Source organism: Phascolarctos cinereus, unplaced genomic scaffold (assembly GCF_003287225.1).
Source record: "Phascolarctos cinereus isolate Bilbo 61053 unplaced genomic scaffold, phaCin_HiC Scaffold_726;HRSCAF=1367, whole genome shotgun sequence".
Taxonomy (NCBI): domain Eukaryota; kingdom Metazoa; phylum Chordata; class Mammalia; order Diprotodontia; family Phascolarctidae; genus Phascolarctos; species Phascolarctos cinereus.
In genome coordinates this window covers 349,075,812-349,098,568 of record NW_027556098.1, presented here as the reverse complement: position 1 = coordinate 349,098,568, position 22,757 = coordinate 349,075,812, and the positions used below count along the sequence as shown (strand labels likewise).

General features: G+C 40.6%; 1 pseudogene; it reads right to left on the bottom strand.

The window, feature by feature from the left end:
• Positions 1-5,804: 5,804 nt before the first annotated feature.
• Positions 5,805-6,662, bottom strand: LOC110195150 (uncharacterized; annotated as a pseudogene).
• Positions 6,663-22,757: the final 16,095 nt, after the last annotated feature.

Below are 22,757 nucleotides of genomic sequence, written 5' to 3'. Positions count from 1 at the left end.
AAGCTGTGAGAACATGGGTGAGGAACTTAAGTTCCTCCTTCAACCAGTTTTCCTATCTATAAAAAGGGTAGACTAGCACCTACCTCAAAGGATTGTTGTTAGGTTGAAATGAAATGATATGTGAAGGCCCTTTAGTCATGTAAGTGTTGTCTTTCATTATAGTTAGGACCCTGTCTGGGAGAGGGATGGGGACAATGAGCCACCACTGAATATTCATCCATAAAATGGTCATCAAACTTCCTAAGGTCATAGAAACCATTGCATCATGTCCATTCACACTCATTCTTGCTCTTATTGCCTGGGGTGCCTGGACCTCAGGGGGTTTCATTTCCTTAACCTGGATCTTGTAGCCAACCCCAGACACCCAGCGAGCTACATTAGCACCTCTGTCTAGGACAATCCCTGAACCTCTCATGGCCACTCTTTCAGTTTGTGCCTCCAACGGTTGGTTCTTCATGCCATGGCTGCCCTGCCTGACCCATGTAACTTTCCTGCCCCAGGGCCTGAGGCCCCTGAAGCTTTCACTCTCTCCTAGTAGATAATGGTTGTCTAGTCCAAAGTTCAGAAAAAGAGGAGCTTGGGTCTTGCTTGGATTACTGAGATACTGGGTTCCTTTTCTCAGCCCTTCAGTAACATGTGATCATTTGGCAAAAGGCTCTCTTCACTGTAAGAAGATTGGAGCTTTCCTTAATCTAATCACCTCCCTTCCTTAATCTAATTACTGTGTGGTTAATCAAAGGTATAAACTCCCACTTCATTGTTTCTGAAGAGTGGTGTACCTAAAAGGGTTTCAGAGTTAAAAGTTAATTAAATGAGTGCTAAGCAAAGAGCTAAGAGGGCATGTCTAGGGCTGAGGGGTGGTGATTGATCAAAGGGAACAAAGGGATTTTTCTACTGGACCCCTCAGCATAAGATTGGCAGTTCACACCTTCTTTATGTAAACAGCAAAGGACAGGAGAACCTTGGGAGGAACAGGAATGTAAAAGGCCAGTACTGGCTCAGTTTGAGCTCTCTGCTCAGAGTCTAGATTCCAGCTGTAGCTGTGTTCCAGACTGAGAAGCCTCCTAGCAGGACACTCAGGATAGGTTTTCTCCTGGGAAAAAGCCTTTTTCCTTGCAGATCTGTGAAAACTGAGAGCTGGCCTTTTAAGGGGACTTGAAGTCCATAGGGAATAGTACTTGGAAGGAATGATAATGGCTTTGGTTTAGATATGTTGGGTTTAGGATGCCTATGAGACATCCAGTTTGAGCTGTCCAAAAGGTACTTGTTGGTGTCAAAGGTAAGCTTAGCAGAAAGGTTAAGCTATGTGTGTGATCTGAGGATCATTTCCATAGAGATGATAACTGAACCCATGAGAGACTGATTAGAGTGACTGGTGTGATAATACACTTTTTTGGTATCATGGATCCCTTTGGCTATCTGGTGAAAGCTATGGACCCATTTTCAGGTTTATATTCTTAAATGTCTAAAATAATTCTGCTTCCTTCAATTGCATGGATCCAAGAGCATATTAATTTGACCCAGGAAACTAGGAGGGGAAAGGAGGAAGTTTGCTATAATACTGAGTCCTGGATCACAAGATCAGACTCAGAGTCCTAGAGCTCAGAAAAATTTTAGAGGCCAATTGAATCCAACCACCCTCGTTTTACTGATGAGGACACTGAGAGGGCAAGAGTTTGGATGACTTGCTGAAGATTGCAGGTAAATAGGAGAGCTACATTCAAACCAAGTTCCTCTCTAACTGAGCTATCTCCATCCTACACTGCCTCCATGTATTGGCCTAAGTGAATTCGTAGGTAGGCAAGCATTCCCACAGAGCAGGGGGTATTCACAGTCCTCAACTTGATTTTTTCTAGGGGAGTGGGAAGAGGAGGGAATGAGGGTTAACTTTCTCGTTGACCTATCTAAAAACAGCTTTAAGGAAAATATAAAGAAAGGCAATGCTTTAAAAAAAAAAGTAACTCCAATGTGATAATTCCTTTTTACCACGATATTTTCCACAGAATTTTATTTAAATTTTGAAACCACTTGACTCTATCCTCTCCTCAAATGATTATCAATTTCTTTCCTTTCATAGCCCAATTCCTAGAAGAAGGAATGTACAGTGTTTGCCTTCACTTTCTCAACCAAGAAGCTAAGTTTGAGCTACCCTGCAGAAGAGCTGTATAATGAAATTATCCCCTTCTCAGTGATCAGGGATCAAGGGATAGAAGGGGGGAGAGCAGTCTGGATGCCAGTTAATGAGAGAAGTCCTTAGCTGGGACCCCTGCTCCGTGGAGGCAGTGTAGGATGGAGACAGCTCAGATAGAGAAGGACTAGGTTTGAATGTAGCTCTGCTATTTACCTGCAATCTTCAGCAAGTCATCCAAACTCTTGCCCTCTCAGTGTCCTCATCAGTAAAACGAGGGTTGTTGGATTCAATTGGCCTCTAAAATTTTTCTGAGCTCTAGGACTCTGAGTCTGATCTTGTGATCCAGGACTCAGTATTATAGCAAAGAAAGTTCAATAGCCCTTGCCCAGGTTCATATTGCCATTTCAGCCACTCAAAGTGACTTGGACACTAACCTTTCCCTCTCCAGGCACATTGGTGGAATAGAAATCATTGGGCCAGAACTAGCAAATCACTTTGGAGACTGGTTCAAGAAGAACACAAACCTAGTTCATCTCAGTGGATACTCAAGGCCTGAAATGGATAATTTACAAACACCAACTTTGCACCTTGCAAGTGACCAAGCCCTTTACATCCCTGAGGTCACACAACCTTCAGAACCCCTTTCTCAACACTGGGCTTTCTTCCATCAACTTCTCATGTTATGCCTATTAGTGGTCATCATCTGGATCCCTTGGCACTTTGACTTAATCTAATGCTCACCCACCAACATCAGGAAACTTGATCATGAAATTTATATCCCTGGTGCCTTTCCAAACTGTGGCTTAATAAGGAATGATCTCTGGCCCCTGAACCTACTCTTACTACCGATAACACCAGCAGTTAGAGCAACTCCAAGGTACCCAACCTAATGCCATGTTTCCTGCCTTCTTCATGGTACATGGGGTACCCATCTTCCAGTACCAACCACGGCATGACCAGCTCAGAGGTTGACCAGACCCCTGAAAAATTTAGCCAGTAACTTGTAAGCATCCCAGTGGAGAAGCCAAAGGTAGCTACTCTTCACTGAAGTCTCAGTGCTCTCATCCCTTCAGGCCTCTTCCTAGAAAGGAACTTTTCAAGGCACCACAGCTTCAACCTGGAAGCTAGGTTTGAACTGACCAACAGAAAATCTGTAGAACAAAGTGGTTCCCCCTCCCTCCATCAGTGATTGGCATCAATGGCTGAAGGATTGGGGAGCAATCTAGCCACCAGATAATGGGGAAGTCTCTGATATTCAGGGAAAGAAAGGCCAACAGCAACTGCCTAGGCCAACTGCCATTTCAGACAGTGAAAGCTACTTTAAAATACCCTTCTCTCTGTAGCTGCAAAACAGTGCAGAAAGAGATCATTGTACCAGGACCAGGCACTTTACTTGGGGGACTTGTACAAGATAAGCCCAAACTCAGCTCATTTCAGTGGATACATTCAAGGCCTGAAATGGAAGATGAGTGGTCTGTGACTTTCTCCTTTGGAAGCTTCTCTACCTTGTGGTCATCAAGTCACCACTTCCAGAACCTCTCCCCAGAAGTTGCCACCACCTCTGCCAGTTTCTTCACTTGGCTCTCCTGTTGCTGGTCACTGCCTGGATCTTAGGGCAACTCAGCAACACCCTCTACTGCTTCACCACCAACACCATGAAACTCACTCAGGAAAGTACATCCTTGATACCTGTAGAAATGATAGACTTGTACCAGCACTTAGAGCAGTACCAACTGCCCAACCCACTGCCATGTTTCCTGTCTGCTTTAAAGGTGCCTAGGTGCTGCCTTCCTAAGTCTGAACAACTTCCTCCATGACCAGCTCAGCAGCCAACCAGGCCCCTGACATATTTACACATTCAGCAGAGGATTGTGAAAAACCTGGCTCCAGATCTTCCTTTCCATCAAGTCTGGAGCCACCTGAAGCAGCATCTCTTGCCTGGCCCCTCTCATCACTCAGTTCTCTTTGTAGAGGAGGAATTCTTCAGGGCACCACTGCCAATTTCATATAAACAAGGCTTTTTGGATCCATTTTGAATGGATCTGAAGAAGAGATTTGAGAAGACACCTGAACCTAACTTGGTTGCAGAGGTGGGAGGGCAGTGGAAGTGGGACACTGCACATATTTACAGGGTTTTTTTTGATGTATTGATTAGTTTTGCTGAGTTTTTTTTTTCCTTTTCCAATTTTTGTCCCTCCACAATAAATATTATTATGTGGAATGGCTCTCTGAGGGTGTGGAAGAGGAATACTGGGAAAAATTCTGGTGATGGGGTGATTAAAAAAAATAAATGCTTTAAAGAAGGCTACCATCCTTGTAAATAGTATGATTGAAATTTTATTTCTATGTATCTGACAATGCTTTAAATGTATCTATGTTTGTGACAAAGCTTTAAAATAGATGGTGGTTTGAATCTTTACCAATTCTTCTTACTTGAATGCTAGGATACAATTGGGAATAAACAGAAGATAAGTTTAGAAAGGGAGAAAATTTGAAGTGAGGTCAAACCAATGTGGATGTGCAAGTTCAACTGACAAGGTTTTGCAGCCACATATTTAATTTGCAGTGCAGTGCCTCAGAGGGAAAACTATTCAGCTTCTTTCCAGCTACACAGACTGATGCTCTGGGAGTAAGTCTCCAGAGACTGAACCCCTAGGGAGTACAATAACTTACTTCAACTCATTCCCCTCAACCTGAGGTCTCCCAGTGTCCCATTCTGCCCACTATTCCACTGCACTCTCTGGAATATCTACTCCATAGAAGTAACCTAGCTTTTATGTCAAGCCCTCTTCCTTCTCACTGTATTTTCTTGCACCCTCACAAAGACATGTCTGAGTTTCACTCAATCCATCTCTGTCAGTCAATCAAACTTCTGGTAGCTATTATCTACTGACCTCCAAGGCAGTCTCATCCTTTCTTGAATAAGTTTAGTGTATCTGTCATTATTTTCCTCTTCTCCCCATTGTTCTTCTCATACTAGGGGCCTTCCACATAAATATTATATATTTTACAATTTTATTTATTTTTTACTAATTTATTTTGATTTATCAGCAATCACTTCCATAAGCTTCTGAGTTTTAAATTTTTCTCCCTCTCTCTCCCCACCTCCCCCCTCAAGATGGCGCACAATCTGATATAGGCTATACACATACATTCCTATTAAATATATTTTCACATTAGTCATGTTGTAAGGAAGAATTAGAACTAATAGGAGGAACCACAAGAAAGAGGAAACAGAACAAAACAGAAGAAAAGATAGCAAATAGTATACTTTGATCTGTATTCAAGCTCCAAGGTTCTTTCTTTGGTTGTGGATAGCGTTTTTCATCATGAGACTTTTGGAGACGTCTTAGATCCTTGCATTTCTGAGAAGGGCTAAGTCTATCAAAGTTAGTCATAGCACAACATGCCCGGTACTGTGTACAAGATCACAATGATTTTATGTTTTAAGAAAAAAGGGAGTTTATTATAAAATATGATAAAGCTGTAATGACTTCTGAGTTTCTGCTTCATAGTCCTATGTACAGCATGAAGTGACTGAATGTGTTTATAAAAACCAAAATAAAACAATGGCCCAATCATGTATCTGTTACCACTTTAAGATTTTTTTCTCTTGAAAATTTGTGGTTTCCAACTGACTGGATGAGTTTCTTCATTACTGAGCTGAGCTAAATTATCTTCTGTATACTTTAGCTTCTGCAGTGAGTAATCGACTTCTAGATTGGTCAAACCCACATGCAAATATTCCTGATTCACTGTCCAAAGATCCAGGCTGCACAGCTGCATGCACTCTTTGGAGATCGTATCCAGTTCTCCAGTCCCAAACAGGCATAATGTCATCATCTGCTGCAGATACCAGAACTCCATCTGAATTCACAGCTAATGTATTAATTATAGCATCACAGCCAGAGAAGTTTTGAAGGAAGTTTCCTTCAGGGAATTTCCACTGTTTAATATTAACTGGAGAACCAGATGCATGTAATGTCTTGGATGCAAAACCACTGCTTTCACAGATTTGTGTGTGATTTATTAAGGTGACCTGTGTTTTTCCAGCCACTAAGTCTCATAATCTTATGGTTGTATAATGACTTCCTGTAATAATGTGTGGTTCTGCAGCTTGACATTTTTCTGCAGCCACTGCATTTGTATGTCCCACCAATGCGTGTACACTGGCTCATGTCTCCAAGTCCCATATCCTTGCAGTTGAATCTCTATTACAAGTCATAAGCATATCAATTGTTGGGTGCAAATCCAAACTAAATACTGCACTTAGATATCCATGATAATGTCTGATAACCTTATTGTATTGAAGATTCCAGCACTTTAACTGCTTATCTTCACCACAGGAGAAGAGGTATGGCCTCCAGCATTATATTACTAATATATCCAGTCAATGACAGTTCTAATTTGCCACTAGCCAAGTTCAGATCTTTATAGTCCTATGAGCAGAACCTTTAACAAACCACCAATTGACTTGTTCTACTGCAAGATGTTGGAGCCAGCCTAGATGTCCACTGAAGACTTGGTATAGTTTCCATGATGGAGGTCACTGTGGTTTAGGCATTGTATGGCCTTTTTGGCCATCACTACAGCATCCTTGGTGCCATCAGCATCCATATAGCCATAGCTAACCCAGGTGACTGTGGATGTTCAAAAAGCCCATCATGTTGGTAAATATAAATATCACCTATACTAGCTAAAGTATGCTTGGATGGTGAAGGATACAGGGCCACAGCTAAGGTCAGTGGCTCATGGATAGATCAAGGATCAGTATAGGAAGAGAATTACCCTCTACTAAGGTAGAAACCCTCAGCCTTGCTCTCTTCAGTGAAGGCAGGGCATTCTGCTTATATATGTCTAGATGACAAGAGTCCATTCCTGGTAGCTGATTCATAGAAATAAGAAGGAAAGAATTTTCTATCAATGAAGCAAGAGGTCAAGTGACCTGACCCTCGCTTTCTGCCAAGAGTTGGGTAGGTAGCAAAATGAGTTGAGTGCTGGGCCTAGAGTTGGGAAAAGCTGAACTCTGACACTGACTAGCTCTGAGGTCCTGAGCAAGTCACAACTTCTATTTGCCTTAGTTTCCTCAATTATAATATAAAAAAATAGCGCCTTCCTTACAAAGTTGTTACAAAGATCAAATGATAAAATATTTGCAAAAGCACTTAGTACAATAGCTGGCACTGTTGCTTTTTCCATTCCCTTCTCCACATCAAGACTAGAACTCATGTAAGAGGTTAGTGCTGGATGAATACATCTCTAAATCCTCAGCCTAAAGATGATAATTGAATCCATGGGAGCTCATGAGCTCACCAAGTAAAATAACTTTGGGGGAGAAGAGGAGAAGGCTCAGGTCAGCACTTCAGTGGACATCTACAGCTGAAGATCCAGAAAGTAAGGCTGAGGAGCAGTCAGACAGGTAGGAGGAGAACAAGGAGTGAGTATTGTCATGAAATCCTAGAGAAAAGAGATTAACTTTAGTAACTTAGGAGAGAGCAGTTCTAATAGAATGATGACATAGGAAGCCTGATTACTGAGAGTTAAGAGCAGAGTGACAGGAAATGATGTGAAGGCATGATTGATTATAGATGGCTTTCTCAAGGAGTTTAGTCATGAAAATAAGGAGGGATTATAGCATAATATGAGATAGAGCTCTTAGTGAATAGACCCCATTTTTTTCAGTGAAATGTGTCAAGGTTCTTGACTGAGAAGACTGGAGAAGCAATGGAAGATCAGTGGATGGATAAAAAGATTTGGAAAAGCCACTGCGGTAAATTGGAATCAAATAGAGAGATATAAAAAGGATTGTCTTCAGAGAGTGCAAGTGAGATTATATAATAATTCTGAGGTGTGCCTGGTATTGCAGTTTCATGATTTTTTCCACCTTCATTTAGCAGCATGGTGAGGAAGAGTAATGACAGGAGATGGTGGAAGTCACTCGTGGCTGAGGTTTGGCAGGCAATCCCCTGGGGCAGGGTAAGAGGGCAAGGAAACCAATAGAAGAGGACTGTCAAGAACTGAACTGGTTTATTAAGGGTTCAAGTTGGGAAAGGGAAGACAGTGGAGTCAGTGCATGGGGTAATATACACTGGGAAAGAAATGAAGGTTTGAGGGTTTGGAGATCATGGTGATGATGTTGCGAAGCAGTAAGAAAAGTGGAATAACAACATATATTCAGATAAAAGAATTTCAGAGTTATTGAACATGGAGCAGAACATTTGTAGATGGAAAAAATTAAGGGTATGACATCTCTGAGGTAGCTGAGTTGTTATGGAGAATTAGGTCATGAGGAATGAGTAAGTTATACACTGAGAGGTTAGGATGTTTGAGGAAGTCTCAACATAATATTTATGTGGAAGGCACCTAGTATGAGAAGAACAGTGGGGAGAAGAGAAAAACTATAACCCAGGTACTGAATTGTTGAGGAAAGAATGAAACTGCTCTGGAGGTCAGTAGATAGTAGCTACCAGAACTTTGATTGGCTGATAGAGATGGATTGAGTGAAACTCAAAGACACATCTCTGTGAGTGCAAGAAAACAGAGTGAGAAGGAAGAGGGCTTAACATAAAAGCTGAAGTAGGCTATCATAGTCCCTAGGGGTTCAGTCTCTGGAGACTTACTCCCAGAGAATCAGTCTGTGTAGCTGGAAAGAAGAGGAATAGTTTTCCCTCTGAGGCACTGCACTGCAAATTAAATATGTGGCTGCAACCCCTTGTCAGTTGAACTTGCACATCCAAATTGGCCTGACTTCACAACCGTCACTCTTCTCCCTTTCTGGACATATCTTCTGTTTATTCCCAATTATATCCTAGCATTTAAGTAAGCAGAATTGGCAAAGATTCAGATGACCATCTATTTTAAAGCATTGTCAGAAACATAAATACATTTAAAGCATTGTCAGATACATAGAAACAAAATTTCAATCACAGTGTTTATGAGGATGGTAGCCTTCTTTAAAGCATATTTTATTTCTTTTTTTTAATCCCCCCCATCACCAGAATTTCTCCCAGTATTCCTCCTCCGCATCCTCAGAGAGCCGTTCAGCAAAATTAATGATATTTATTATGGAGGGGCAAAAATGGGAAAAGGAAAAAAAAACTCAGCAAAACTGATCAATACATCAAAAAAAATCTGCAAATATGTAAAGTGTCCCACTTCCACTGCCCTCCCACCTCTGCAACCAAGTTAGTTGTCTTCTCAAATCTCTTCTTCAGATCCATTCAAAGTGGATCCAAAAAGCCTTGTTTATATGAAATTGGCAGTGGTGCCCTGAAGAATTCCTCCTCTACAAAGAGAACTGAGTGATGAGAGGGACCACACAAGAGATGCTGCTTCAGGTGGCTCCAGACTTGATGGAAAGGAAGATCTGGAGCCAGGTTTTTTTTTTACAGTCTTCTGCTGAATGTGTAAATATGTCAGGGGCCTGGTTGGCTGCTGAGCTGGTCATGGAGGAAGTTGTTCAGTCTTAGGAAGGCAGCACCTAGGCACCTTAAAAGCAGACAGGAAACATGGCAGTGGGTGGGCAGTTGATGCTGCTCTAAGTGCTGGTGCAAGTCTGTCATTTCTACAGGTATCAAGGATGTACTTTCCTGAGTGAGTTTCATGGTGTTGGTGGTGAAGCAGTAGAGGGTGTTGCTGAGTTGCCCTAAGATCCAGGCAGTGACCAGCAACAGGAGAGCCAAGTGAAGAAGTTGGCAGAGGTGGTGGCAACTTCTGGGGAGAGGTTCTGGAAGTGGGGACTTGATGACCACAAGGTAGAGAAGCTGTTGGCCACTTCCAAAGGAGAAAGTCACAGACCACTCATCTTCCACTTCAGGCCTTGAGTGAAATGAGCTGGTTTAAGCTCATCTTGTACAAGTCCCCCAAGTAAAGTGACTGGTCCTGGAGTAACAATCTATATATCTACTATTTGGAGTTATAGAAAGAAGAGATTAGTTTCAAAGTGGCTTTGATCAGCTGAAACAGTGATGTGGGCCTGGGCATGAACAGGATCATCATATTTGTTGTCATCATTGTCAGAGGTGGCTTCATCATTGATTTCACCCCTATTATCATCATTTCTCTTGTCTTCATTTTCATCATCTTCAGCAGTCTGGTGTGCAGGTGGGGATGTGGAATACACAGAGACATTTGCCAGATCTCCAAACTGTACTTGACCAAATTGGGCTGGAAATGGAAATTCAATGAATTCTTCATTAGAACTACACTGATATGCACTGATATTGGTGTCACTTGAAGATGACATGGCAAGATATTGGGCCAGAACAGAACCTGAAGGTATTGCTTCATTATATTTAGTTTGGCTTCCTGATTCACTCTCTGTGTGCAGTTCTTCTTCTTCCTCTCCCATTTCCAAAACTTGCTCACTTCTTTCTACAGATTCTCTAGGTGGTAGCTCAAACAGTTTCCATCTTCCGGGGTGAAGAAGTAAAACAAATCACTATGTGTTCCTTTTTTTGCAGGAACTAGACTGTGAAAGGAAAGAAATATACAGTGCATAATCTCAGGAGGAGGGAGAGGCAAGTGGTCTCAAAATTTCATTAAAATTATGTGAAATTAATATGGATATATGTTTTACGTAATTGCACATATACAACATATCAAATTCCTTACCATTTTAAGGAGGACAGAAAGGAGGGAAGGAGAGAGGGAGGGAGAAAAAGTGGAACTCAATTTTATATAAAAAATGAATGTCAAAGATTATCTTTAAATGTATTTGGAAAAAAAGAAATTACTATCTAATGGGGAAAAAAGCTGTGGGAAATGTCATGGGGTAAAGGAATTAATGTAATTATCACTTTTTCATTACTATCAAGTTCTTTATTCATTAAAAAGAAAAGCCCTTCAGTACATTTTCTTTCTGTGTTGCTTTAGAGCAATTCAGAGAGAGGTCAATACAAAAGATGTTGGAGGAAGTGTCATTCCTCCTTTCGCCACCTCAAAAAGCCAGTTGGCAGTTGAGGATACCTTGCTTTGTGGAATGTTTGCCTACCCATAAATTCACTGAAACCAATCAGTGGAATCAGTGTATATACATATGTATGAGCAGCCATTTATACATACATACATACATACCTACATACATACATACATACATACACACACATACACATACAGATCTGTGTCTAATAGTAGCCATCTCAAAGAGTTTGGGGGGGGGAGAAAAAAAAGAAAATTTCATGATAACTTTGTTGTATATATGAAAGGAATAGCAAGTTGTACATAATGGATCTGCAATTTCAGTAGCAATCCTCTGTTTTTCTATCCCACTTTGTTATGGAAATGCTTGTTTTATTTCTTAAGTTCAGAATAAAATAAACATTAAAAAAACACACTTAAGTACATTCAATACTTTAATCCTTTTGGTTTAAGGCCTTGGCCTCTTGTCCTATTATAGGTCATGCCTTGTCAAACCCAACATTGGGTTTCTCTCATCAAGGCTCTCAATTTTGCTTCTTTTCTTATTCTGCTAAATAAAGGTGGAGAAAGCCACAAAACTTGTTGGCTGACTGCCTGCCTACTGAGTGCATAGGTAGGTCCCACTAAGAAAAGCAATCTAATGTCTTGGTTTCTAGCTCAGGGTAAAAACTTGACCATAGTCACAGAACTATGATTATGTCACAAAGTACTAATATAAACCCCACACTGTATTGACTCCCAGTACCTTCAAAAGGCTAGCTGTCAATTTTCACAGATCCACAAGAAAAAAAGGCATTACCCAAGAGAAAACCTACCTTGGATGTCCTGCTAGGAGACTTTTCAGTCAGGAACACAACTGCAGCTGGAATCTAGACTCAGCAGAGACTTCTCAAGCTGAACCAATACTGGCCTTTTATATTCCTTTTCCTCACAAGGGTCTCCTCTTCTTTCCCTTTCACATAAAGAAGGCATGAATTCCAACCTTATCATGAGTACTCAAGTAGAAAAATCCTTTTCTTTCCCCCCCTCACCAATCACCACCCCTCAGTTCTTGGTTACCCTCTCAGCTCTCTGCTTAGCACCTCATTTAATTAACATTTAACTCTGAAACCCTTTTGAGTGTATCACTCCTGAGAAAGAATGCAACTGGAGTTTACTCACTGGATGAATGAATCATACCAGTCTCCTCACTAAGTATAAGGTATTTAAACAAAGGAAGGCTCTGACCTTCTTTGCAGTGAACAGAGTTTTTGCCAAATGGTCACACATGTTTACTGAAGGGCTGACAAAAAGATTCCAGTGTCTGAGTAAACCAGCCAAAACTCCACTTTTCCTGATCTTTGTAGATTACCTACTAGGAGGGAGTCAAAGCCTCCTTAAGAGGCTCAGGCCCTGGGACAGGGAGGTCACTTGGGCCATGCAGGACAGCCATGGGATCAAGAACCAGCTAACTGTTGGAGGAACCATCAAATGGAGAAAAAACATATTAATAAAATAATTAATAATAAATTAATAAAATTAAATAAAATTAAATATTAATAAAAATTTACTTTTGAAAGGATTACTACTCTTGTAAATACTGTTATCATTTATCACAGCATGAGGTCAACAGTTGTTATATAATCCACACATTTTGACACTTTGGCAATGTACCAATTAGTTGAAATGAAATTTTCTCTAAAAAAAATATTATTTGTCATATAGGATGGCCCTATGGGAGGGAGAGGGGAAGGGATACTTGGAATAACTGTGGTTATATTAGGAACAGAAAATGTCAATAAAATTTATTTTATTATATAATATTATTATATCTCATATATTATATTATTGTCTAATATTATGTTTCAATATTATATAATATTGTTAGTATAAAATCTTATTTTAATAAAAACGATACTATCCAGGGCCCCAGACACTTACTACCTATGTTACCCTGGGCATGTCATTTAACCCATCTCTGCCTCAGTCCTTAATTTTCTGAAATGTAAAATGGGGATAATAGTAGCATTTACCTCTTAGGGTTGTTGTGAGGATCAAATGAGATAACATATGTATAGCTTAGCCCAGAACCAAGCGTGGAGTAGGTACTTAATAAATATTTGTTACCTTCCTTTCTGTCTCCCTTTTTTCTTCCTTCCCTTCTCTTTTCCCTTTCTTGCCTCCATCTTTCCTTCCTTCCTTGCCTCTCTTATTCCTTTATCTCTCCCTTTTTCACTCCTTCTTTCCCTCTTTGCTTCCTTCTTTCTTTGCTTCCTGCCTTTTTCCCTTGAGATGCTAATATATAAGAAGCCCTGGCTTACTTTAATTTTTAAACAGTTGGCCATAGTTAATTTGAGAGCAGAGCAGTTCAACGAAAGCCCTTCCCTTGAGGGAAGAATGATTTGAAAGAAGCCAAGTCTCCACTAAGGGAGAGGGCAGGCACTTCTGCCCTTGGGAGGCTGAAAGCCTTTATCATGAGCACCACTTGCTGCTTATAGGTCCTTTCCTTTTCTTCTTTTCTTTTTCTATCTGTGCTTTTACATCAATGATTGATGATACAATCACTAGTACCAAGCACAAATCATTAAGGCAGTCTACTGAAGACTGTCTTCCAAGTTCACAGCCCATCAGTGACTCCTACTGGAATTTGACCATTCAACCAGTTTCAAGTATTAATTGGCAAGTATATATTGTCTTTCTCTCATATCTTTGATTTGTCCAGAAAAAAAATGCACATGAAACTTTATAAAGTACTTTGTTAAAATCTAGGTAAACAGGTCTACTGCATTCTCTTATTCTCTATCAGTCTAGTAACCCAATCAAATAAGACTGAGATAACCAGTGTGATTTGGTTTGGATTAAGGCATATTTCTCACTGAAGGATTATCAGTGAACATCTAGGAAAGGAAGTGGTCTAAAATAAACTTGTTGCAAAATTTTCCCAGGAATCAAAATCAAGGCCACTGGCTTATAGCTTGTGCATTTCTACTCACATTTTTAAAAAATCAGAATATTTGTTCTTTTTCAGAAATTCCGAGGCATTTCTCCTTTTCTCTATGACTATTCTATTGAAAATAATTGTTTCTTCTGGTTTTTACAACACCAACCCTTCCCCCTTTTCAAGACTGGAGGTCAAATAAGAGGTTTGATCTGGATGAATACATCTGTGGATCCTCAGCATCAGGATGGTAGTTTAATGTATGGGAGCTAATGAGATCACCAAATGAAATAGTATAGAGGGACAAGAAAAGAGGGCCCAAGACAGAGCTTTAGTGAACACCCATAGCTGTACAGCCAGAAAATGAATCCAAATAAGAGTCAACCAGGTAGGAGAAGAATCAGGAGAGAGAAATATCAAGAAATCCTTGAGAAAAGAGAGTATCAAGAAGAGAGTAATTGGCACAGTCAAAGGCTGCAGAGAAGTCAAGAAGGATGAGAACTGAGAAAAGAGATTTGTATTTGGCAATTAAAAGATCCTTTGATAACTTTGGAAAGAGTAGTTTTCATTGAATGGTGTTAGGAAGCCAGAAGGCAGAGGGTGAAGAAGGGAATGACAAGAATGTAAAGGCATTGTTTTTAAATGAATTTCTCAAGGAATTTAGCTATGAAAACAAGTAGAGCTATAGGATGCTAAGATTTTAAGATGCTAAGATGAGTCATCTTTTGGTGAATAGACATTTTTTTAAATGTAATGTAAGTCAAACTTCTCAGCTGAGAGAGTTAGAGGAGCAATGAGAAGTGTGAGAACAGAGGAAAAGGTTTAGAAAGGCCACTGTGGTCAATGGGATTGTGTATCAATTTGGGACACAGAAAAGGAATGCCTTTTGAGGGCCTGTTTGAGACTGTTTAACAATTCTGTAGTGCACCCAGTCTACATGGTTTTCTCCACCTTTATTCAGCAGCTTCGTAAGGAAGAGCAATGGCAGGAGGTAGTGAGACTAATCCAAAGCTGAGGGTTGGTGGTTCAAGTCAACAACAGGATAAGAGGTCAAGGGAAGTCAGAGAAGAGAACTTTGCAAAGCTGGATTGATTCCATAAGAGGTCTAGATAGGGAAGGAAGGAGAGTGTTGCCAGCGGATGAGGTGTTGCTGTTTGTTTTTCCTTCTGGAAGAGGACCATGACATCAGGAAAGTGATGTTGCAAGTGAATTGGATTTAAGTGAGGCAGGGGTGTTCAAAGTCACCAGCCTCACTTTCTCCTGCAGAGACATCTTGGCCCAGTGACAAGACATAGATCAGGATGACTGGAGATGGCCCTAAATGCAGTGGGAAACTTTGGACTTTTAAAGCTAAGGTCTCAGTCTGTCTCAGGCAACACTTATTCAGTGATTAAGGCTAAGTAAGAAGAAATGAGGCAAATAATGGCCTCTTTTACCTAGTCAAAAAAAAAATCAGTCTGGGAGAGGAAAACCCTTAGGGTTTCTGGCCAAAACAAAAACAATTGCTATTCGCACTCACTCTGAGCTATCATAGCCCAAACAGTGCCCAAATGAGGCCTGAGCCCAACCCATTGTTGGCCAATCAATAAGAGCCAGAATGATTGGGGTTTAAGTCATGGTCCTTAAAAAGAAATCTAGTCCATAAACCCCAAGATATCTTGCCAGGTTTTAGGGATAGAAATTTATATTCCTTTGAGCAGAGCACCTGCAGGTAAGGGTATGATTCCCTATGTGGACAGAGGAAGAAGAGGGAGAGAGAAGGAAAGAAGGAAGGAAGATAGAAAGAAGGAAGGAAAGACAGAAGTAAGGAAGGAGCTTTGTTGCCCAACTGGATAATAGCCTGGGAAAAACTAAGTACCGGAGGGATTGGAGAACATTCTTAGAACTGTGGAAATGGATACTTTGATTTGCTTCAGCCTCCCCTACCCACCAAACTATCCTGGTAACTAGAAAAACTGTATGAGGAATGGCTGTATTGGCTTGACATACCAACAATCCTTTGAAGCAGCCAAAAGTAAACCTAGCTGGAAGTGCAGAACATCAGCAACTCTGAAGCCAATTAAACTCATACTACCTTTGAGCAGACCCTGAGCCATTTGATGGTTCATGGAACTTCAAGAGGCATCCTTATCTCCAAAGACTCCCCTAATTATTGGGTATGGGGCTCTCAGAATATCTTCTTTTTGTAGACATCTCCTTATCAAGCCTTCAACTGTGGACTGCTTATCATCAAGAATGCCTTCAGATTTGTGTATCAAAGGACCACAGCTCTGACATCTGGAATTCCTCACTCCCCCCTTCCCTTGGGGATGGGGCTCACCGACATTCCTTTCTAAGCCCATCTTCCCCTCAAAATTCCTTAGCTTCCTTCGATTAAAAAGTATATAAATTCTTCCCATCCTTTACCTGGTGTACCGTCCTGTTCAGCACAAGCTGAACAAAACCCACGCACATGTTTTTTTTTTCTTCTCTGCTTAATAAAAACCTTTCTTTAATTCAACAGGTATTGTCTTCCTCTGGTTTTCTTCCCTTTAGGAAAAGGGAAGATACAGTTCTAGAGAACTGGCCTGTTCATTCTCTGGGCATCTTGCCCTTTGGGGGAATCTAAATTCTCTCAAGAGAGCATCTGCCTTGGTTTACATAACAAAGAACAGGGTTAGGGGTTGAAAGGCAGAGAGAGAGGGGGAATGACAACTGATCATGTTCTGATAAAGGAATTTCAGAGTACCTAAACACAGAAGTGAAATACTTTTGTTGTAATAGTTCGATCATTCAGTTATATCTAACTCTTTGTGATTCTATGAACCACTGTCCTTGCAGGTTTTCTTGGCAAAAATACTGGAGTGATTTTCCATTTTCCTTCTCCAGTGGGTCACTTTTTCTCAGGGCTGTTCACTATGACCTGTCCTTCTTGGGTAACCTTTTAAGGCAAAGCTCAGTTTCATTGAGCTATGTAAATCACTTTGCCACAGCAAGACAGTAATCCAGGATGGGTGAGAACACTGTTAAGGATATTACCATTAGATATTACCATCGGTCAGGCTCAGTTGCTCTAGAGGAGTAATTTTTGAGGAATGAGTAAGTTCAGGAACTGAGAAGATGGTATTTGAGGAGTATCAAAATGAATTTTGTTGAAGAGAAGGGAAAAACTGTGACCCAGGCAGCAAACTTGTTGAGGAAAAGAGGAGAGAGTAGCCTGGAGGTCAGTAAATGCCTCCACACCAATAAATATCAGAATCTTGATTGGGTGAAAAATGTGGATTAAATGAAGCTCAAAGGAGAGGTTACCTAGTAATGGCATTAGAGAAAAAGAGGAATCTATGTCTTCAGAAGGGAGCTAAACCTCACTTAGTGAGTACAAAATGATGGAAAGAATGACTATGGAAAAGGTTTAGGATAAAAGTTAGTTTATTGACTATGAAGCAGGCATTCCGGAGGGTAAGATGGAAGAGTGGGTAGCTTCAGAATGGGACATTGGGGGGAGTAAAGTTGAGAAAGGTGTTAATAAGGGAGCAGTCCCTTGTCAGTGGGGGATGAAAAATATGTTTGGTAAATGCTAATTGGGGGGGGGGTTCTGAGTCATTGGGATAGTTAACGAAAGCCATGATTTGTTGTTCAGTCATGTCTGACTCTTTATGACCCCATTTTATTGCCAAAAGTACTGAAATAGTTTGTCATTTCATACTCCAGCTCATTTTCCAGATGAGGAACTGAGGCAAACAGGTTGAGGTAACTTGTCTAGGGTAGTGCATCCAGTAAGAGTTTGAGGCCAGATTTGAACCCCTGAAGGTGACTCTTCTTGATTCAAAGCCCAGTGCTCCATCTACTGCACTACCACCTAGCTGCCCCTCAGTAACAGGATGGGAGTATGTTAATCATTAAGGCATAAATCCAGTAGGTTTTAATCTCTAGATGATCATCCTCCCATTGAGTACTCCCTGGACATCAGGCAGCAGAGGGAGGCTTAAAGAGGAGTTGGGGAGGGGCAAGTAGGTGGCAAAGTAGATAGAGTACCAGCCCTGGAGTCAGGAGGACCTGAGTTCAAATCTGGCCTCAGACATATAACACTTACTAGCTATATGACCCTGGGCAAGTCACTTAACCCCAATTGCCTCATCAAAAAAAAAAATACACATGGTAAATGACAATTTTATTTAACTAATCTACCTATTCAATGTCATTCCAATTAAATTACCAAAAAAAAATTATTTTGCTGAGTTAGAAAAAATAAAAATTCATTTGGAAAACAAAAGAATTTCAAAGAAACCAATGGAAAAATGTAAAAGAAGGAGTTTTAGCTGTACCAGATCTTAAACTATATTATACAGCAGTAATCATCAAAACTATCTGGTACTGGCTAAGAAATAGAAAAGTAGATCAGTGGAACATTGTAGACATACAATACAGAGTAGTAAATGATTATGGGAACTTTGTTTTTAACAAATATAGAGATCGAAGTTGGGGGGATAAGAATTCATTATTTAACAAAAAACATTGGGAAAGCTAGAAAGCAGTCTGGCAGAAATTGGACATAGGCCAATATCTTACACAATTTACAAGACAAGGTCAAAATGGATATATGACCTAGATGTAAAGGGAGAGATCACAAGAAAATTAAGGAACATAGAACATACTACCCATGAGACTTGCAGATGGGAAAACAGTGTGTGAATTGAGAGCATTGTAAGGTGTAAGATTGGATAATTATACAAATTGAATGTTACCACCATTTGATTCATATAACTACCCAAGGAGGTAGTGCTACTGTTATCCCCATTTTACAGTTAAGGTACCTGAGGCAGATAGAGATTGAGGGACAATGGCCAGGATCATAGGGTCATACAGGTACTACATAACTTAGACTTGAATAGTATTTTCTTCTGAGGCTCTGTACTCCAAATAAAACATATGATTACAACTGCCAGTCAGTTTATTGGCATTTCCAAATTAGGCTTCTAAAATTTCACAACTTTAAATGCCCTCCCAATCTTCTCTATTATCCAACCTTATCCTAGCTTTCAAGTAGGCAAAACTGGTATAGATTTGAATGACCATCTATATTTGAAAACATTATATGACATTGACAGAGAAAATGACAAAATTTATGAAGATAGTAGTTTTTTAAAATAAATTTTACTGATATCTTTTGTTTTTTTACCATGACTAGAATTTCTCCCAGTAAGACAGTCATTCCATATAATTAATATTTATTACAGAGGAAAAAAATTGAAAGGGAAAAAAAAAATCAAACTGATGAACACATTCAAAACATATGCAGAAATATTCAATGTACCTCACCAATTGTCCTCCCACCTCTGTAAAGGAGTAGGGTGGGAGTGTTTTCTCAACTTTCTTCTTTCGGTCCATGCTTGTTTATATGAAATTTGCAGTGCAGTCCTGAAAAATTCCTTTTCTAGGAAGAGGACTGAGTAAAGATAGCAGCAGATAAGAGAAGCAGCTTCAGTCTTCTCCATACTTGATGGAAAGGCAGATCTAGAGATGGGCATTCTTCACAAGCCACTGGGAAAGCTTGACAAGACCTTGGCTGCTGTCTGACCTAATCATGAAGGAGGATTGGTATTGGAATATGGAACCTCATGTACCTTGCAGCAGACAGGAAACAGGGAAGTATGTTGAGTCCTTGGAGATCTCTAACTGCTAGTGCCATTAGTAAGTAAAAGCAGGAGCAGGAGCTCACACCCAGAAGCCAGTCCTTACCCGTCTCTAAAAAAATATAATTTGTATGAAGTCTGGGGATACATACAGGGATTTCAAAGTATTAATCTTGAGCCTCTAGGGTGATGAAGGTGATGAAAAGCAACAACAGAGCCAGAAGAGCATGGTTAAGAAGTAGGAACATCTTGGGAGGGTTTCTGGAAGGGATGGGGTTAAATTTACCATCACAGAGGAGTTCAGTGGTTGATTTTCTTCATATGCCAATGTCAAAGCCCAAGAGTCTTTTATTTCTGGCTGAACGGGATTCATTGAAATGATTTTGGCTTGGGCTCTTCTTGTACAAGTCTCCACAGTGATGTGTCTGTTCCTGGGGCAATGATTTCTATTTCAACTCTTGCACCTGTAGAGAGAAGGGTTAATGTCAAAGTAACTTTGATTGGCCAACATGGCAATCTGGATCCAGTCAGTTGCTGCTCACCACAGAGCTGTTTTGACTGTTAGACATAACGTTCCTGTCCTATCAGGGGTCTCAGTTAATGACTTCCTCTTTATCTGGTTGCCAGATTTTTTACTCCACCTCCACCTTTTGGTGCTCAATCACTGAGATGGAGATCACTTTTTTCTTCAGCATTTCTGTGGGTCAGGTCAAACAAAGCTTATCGGTGAGAAAGAGGAGTCAACCACTGTATGTTCCTTTCTCTAGGAGATGAATTGTTAAAGGGGAAAAAATGAAGAATGCAGCAGCTGAGGAGAAGTTAGAGTCAATTGCTCTCAAAATTTGAACAAAATTGTGTGGAAAATGTCATTATGAAAAGGAATGAGATACAATTATCATTAATCTTAATTTTTAGGGTACATTTTCCTTGTATTTTGCTCTTGTAATCCCTCTTTATTGGTAGAGATGAATGACCTGCCACATGTCAGGGGGCTGAGTGAGGTTGGCAAGTACAACAGCAATGGTCTCAGTCATGTCCCTATCCCCAGCTTGCTATACTACAGATTTGGGGGAACTTCCCCTTGAGTGAGATTCAAGACTCTCTTTTGGTTGACCTGGGTTATCTCCCTGCCAATGGGAAGAGATCTTCTACTCTGTATCATCTATATTTATATATTCTCCTATGTATACCTTTTCTGTTTTCTGTTTGGCTACTAGTTTAGATAAATGGGTTTTCTTGGTTAAGAGCTATGTGTGTCCATTGTGGAACTGGTAGTTAATGTGAAAGTGGTCATAGCTTGTATATAATGTTTGGAATCCTTTTTCTTCTGCCCCAATAATGAGATAGCCATCAGAAGTTCTATGGAACCTTTGTAACCCCAGCACTTTATTCACTGCCTAGCATATAGTAAGTGCTCAATAGATGCTTCCTGACTGACTGCCTACTGAGTGCATAGGTAGGTCCTCCCAAGGAAAGCTATTGGTCCTGGATCACTCCAGTGCTTGTGGATGCTAGCTCAGGACTTCCTCAAGAATTCAACTGCCCCCAATCTCCCAGCCAAGACAATTCAGACCAATATATCACTGAATTGGAATCAGGACACTCCTCCCCTTCTGAGTTGGTCTGATCTAACTTTAGAATCAGGTCAACCTCAAGGCCATTCTCCATGTACTATCACATTTGATCTGACAGTCTATCTGACTTAGGATCTTACACATATTAAAATGCCTGTAAGCCTCAGATGAGCAGACTCAAGTATAAGCATTGTAAGAAACTTGATGATGGTCATGGAGTTATGACCCAAGTCACAGGCACTGATGCAAACCCCATGTGTCTAGTGACTCCAAGTCCCCACAGCAGGCTAGTTCCCTCCCATATCTGCAAGAAAAGGGACATTTCCCCAGGAAGAAACCTACCTTTGATATCTTGCTAGGTTTAACAGTCAGGAACACAGCTCCAGCTGGGGTGTAGGGCTCTGAGCAGGAATTTCTCAAACTTGAGCCAGCATTGGCCTTTTATAGTCCTTTTCCTCCCAGAGTTCTCCTTCCCTTTCCATTTAGATGAAGAAGATGTGAATTGCTATTCTCATAATGAGTGACTCAGTAGAAAAATCCTTTTGTCAAACCCCTCACTCAGTACCACCTCTCAGCAGTTAGTTACACTCCCAGCCCAACACTTCATTTACTTAAACTCTGAGACACTTTCTGAGTTCATCAGGTTTCATTTCTCAGAAACAATAAAGAGAGAGCTCACACCCTTGATTAAGTAATCATAGCAATCTTCTAATTATTTACTAAGTGTAAAGTACTGTCAAACCCTGAAAAAAAAATGGCCAAAGAGCCCCAGAGGTTATTCACCAACACTGTTAACTCTGAAAAATAAAATAAGATAAAACCAAAGAACACTAGTTATAAGCAAAAATTTTTCTTCTTTATTCCATTGGAGAAGGGAAACTAGACACTCTGATACTGAGAAGACCCACTTCAGTGATGCTGAAGCTTGAAAAGGTAACAGCAACATTGAGGCAAGTTTAATTTATAGCAGAGCTTCATGAACACAACGTGGTTCCTGCAGGTGCTTTTACCAACTCAGAGCCCACCTGGGGCTGGTATGGAACAGTTCTGGGATTTTGTTGCAGCAGAGTTCATCCAGAGTGTGAGTGCACAGGATTCTTGTTATGCCAAGCTCAGGGCACAGCTTGCTTGCTGGGCCTTAGTTCTGGAAAACAGGGTGTCTCCTAATAGCAAAAAGAGAGGGTGGTCTGGGTATGAGATCCTGCCTGTAGTTAGTACGTGTAGGTATTTTACTAAGTGTAAAGTATAGGGCAGTTAGGTGGTACAGTGGATGGAGTGCTGTGCCTGGAGTAAGGAAGACTCACCTTACTGAGTTCAAATCTGGCCTCAGACACTTACTAGTTGTGTGACCCTGGATAAGTCACTTAACCCTATTTGCATCAGTTTCCTCTTGATGGTCTTACCATCAACCTCCTGCAGCATTTTAAAGGATAACTCTAGCAGGTCTAGGATTGTCTGCCACACTGATTCCCAGGGCCTCACTCCTATCATTGGGGATTGACAACAAATGTCCCTTAGCTCAACCAAAAGTCAGCATAGAATTACAATCAGGTGAGAGAATCAAGAAGCCAAATTAAATATAATGAAGTATCCTTCCCCCTCTC